Here is a 2,909-nt window from a genome sequence, read left to right on the forward strand (position 1 = left end):
TATTGACATAGGGCGCACGCTTACCCGGGCCCTACCGAAACTAATTTGTCAGGCAAGTATAGGGCCCGGGGATATGCCAGGGGGTGGGGGCGGACTAGTGAGTGAGTCAAGTGGGTGTTTTAATTGCCCGCTTGTACGTGACAAGGTGTAAAGTCGCCTGTCCAGCCTCGTGAGTTTTCTACGGGTCCCCGGTTTCATCCCACCGCTAAAGACCCCTACAGGCAAGCGAATTACTGAAATAAAATTGAAACATATTTAGTCCCGAACTGACCTAGTTTTTACCGAGTGGAGGTTAAACCACCGCTCTCTCTGTAGAACTATGCGATCGCCCAATACCATTTTCACGATAGTCTCGATTTTCAGTTCCTAAATCCACAGCCTCCGTGAGTGGCGTCCCTATTATCGTTTAATATTGTCTATTCCCATTGTTTAATCCACTCAATATCTCGGCCATCGTATGGTCTAGAGAGTTGTTAAGGGCTTGGCATGTGAATAAATGTCTAAATAAAGCTACATAAACAATATTCTGTTAGAATTGTAATCATTAAAATAATAATTCATGGAATACGATAACGGATTTTATTTGTACAGGTGATATAAGATTATCGAGTTTAATAATATTAAACTTGTTTTTATTGCTTTATGATATTTTAATGTTGCAATGAACTTACCTATATAAACTGTTTGTGAATTTGAACAATTCAGAATCCTGAGAGAAGTTTGAATAGAAGTGAAGTCTATCAACTGATCGATCAATATGGAAAGCGTAAGTATCATTAGTTGTAATTCAATATTTTGATGGGTGTGATTGTTGATTCTTGTAGATTATTGTAGGTGTGATAGTTGACTGCTTTAGATTCCTGTAGGTGTGGTTGTTTATTGTGTTAGATTCTTGAAGCTGTTGTATTTAAAATGTTACTAGAACTGTTCACAAGAAGATATGTGTAATTCATTTGATATGTCATATCATATACTCAGCTAATTGTAAAAATCACGAAGAACAAATCTACTCAGATTAGAATATTTTCCACAAGCCCCCGTTAACTCATTGAAAACCTTTATAGGTTATAAATGTGTATTACGCCGGTATGACGTTTGAATTTCGATGACAATTAGGCGGAAAGACCATTGTCCAGCAAAATACTGAATGACATATGCCCGACTGCATTAGTTTAAGCCAGGGCCCAGTTCCGTTTACCGTTTTATATAAAGACTGTACAATTAATCATTTAAAACCAAATTAAGATAGATTGTATCTGTAGGTAAAGATATTGTTGTTAGATAACACGTGTGTGTTTTGTATCTGTAGGTAAAGATATTGTTGTTAGATAACACGTGTGTATTTTGTATCTGTAGTTAAAGATCTTGTTGTTAGATAACACGTGTGTATCTTGTATCTGTAGCTAAAGATATTGTTGTTAGATAACACGTGTGTATCTTGTATTTGTAGCTAAAGATATTGTTGTTAGATAACACGTGTGTATCTTGTATCTGTAGAGCTAAAGATCTTGTTGTTAGATAACACGTGTGTATCTTGTATCTGTAGCTAAAGATCTTTTTGTTAGATAACACGTGTGTATCTTGTATCTGTAGCTAAAGATATTGTTGTTAGATAACACGTGTGTATCTTGTATCTGTAGCTAAAGATATTGTTGTTAGATAACACGTGTGTATTTTTTATTTGTAGGTGAAGATATTGTTAGTGCTGTGTTTAATATTGAAATGTAACTGCTGGGTAAATGAATATGATGGGCCAATATTGTATGAATGTCCTCGCGGACAATCATTTGCTGAAATATCCAGTGAACATGCTGATTATTACCGGGACAGACAATGGAATTTCCAGTGCGCCAACACGGGTGTTTTGACTCCATCGAGTCCATGTCGTTGGGCTTGTAAGTTAGGTTTTGAAGTTCATGGCTTTGGAATTTACATAAATAAATCTATGTGCTACAACAATATTTCCAACATTAATATTTATGCTCTTTCTCTCTCTCTCCCATCATTTCAATCTCAATATTTATATAATTAGGTTTTTAGATGGTAAACACAACTAAATTATTGAAAAATATAAGTTATCACAAACGCAGAGGTTTGTATTAAAGATTTGCAAGCTTCGACATAATGACGTAATAACATGACATGTGATGTTTAAATTGTCCAATCTTTATGGTCAAGACAGCGATTTATCGACAATTGAACCAATAACGGTCGCCGTAACAACTGTTTAAATCTATTAATAACGACTCTCATGTTCTTCTTTACTAATTTCATTCATCAAATAATATGCAGTGGTAGATAGACTTTCAAACAAAGTCCACAAACTACTTTCTAATCTAGTCCATTGCTTTGTAAATTAATCACTTTGTTAGGTTTTCACACAGTAATATGTCTTGATCAATGAGTATATGGAGTCCATGTTTCTATGGAAATCCATGAAACGGGTACATTGGTGAGGGATGCGACGTTGAAATCCGTCAGCACTGCATTACAGTTTTAATTAATATCATTATTGTTTTATTTCAGACAATGTTAACGGATTGGGCAAAACAATGAAAGTTATATGTCCAAGGGGTGCAATAACCGGTATCAGGAGTTACTACAGCAAGTATAACGATAGGATATTTTCCGTCAAATGCTGTAAGGTGACCAAACGTACGTACCAGTAGAAAATTTTCACTATTATATCAATTAAAGAACGGGATTCCAGAGCGATGTTTAGATACAATCTGTGGTATGGAAACCGGTGATTAGAAGAACTGGGGTTTACCGTCCTTGTTGTCCATACCACCTGGTCTTATAAAATATGTTTTTATGCTATTCCAAATACCAAGGACTCTGTTTTGTCGTCCTAATCCGAATGATAAAACGCTGTTTCTTGACAATCCATTGACAAGGGAAACCGTTCT

General features: G+C 35.6%; 1 long non-coding RNA gene across 1 annotated transcript; it reads left to right on the forward strand.

Moving 5' to 3' along the window:
• Nucleotides 1-718: 718 nt before the first annotated feature.
• LOC126808759 (uncharacterized) lies at nt 719-2,617 on the forward strand. Its single transcript, XR_007674750.2, has 3 exons — nt 719-766; nt 1,688-1,895; nt 2,527-2,617. It is a non-coding gene; the product is annotated as an uncharacterized LOC126808759 (long non-coding RNA).
• Nucleotides 2,618-2,909: the final 292 nt, after the last annotated feature.

This window comes from Patella vulgata, chromosome 1 (assembly GCF_932274485.2).
Source record: "Patella vulgata chromosome 1, xgPatVulg1.2, whole genome shotgun sequence".
NCBI classification, from domain to species: domain Eukaryota; kingdom Metazoa; phylum Mollusca; class Gastropoda; family Patellidae; genus Patella; species Patella vulgata.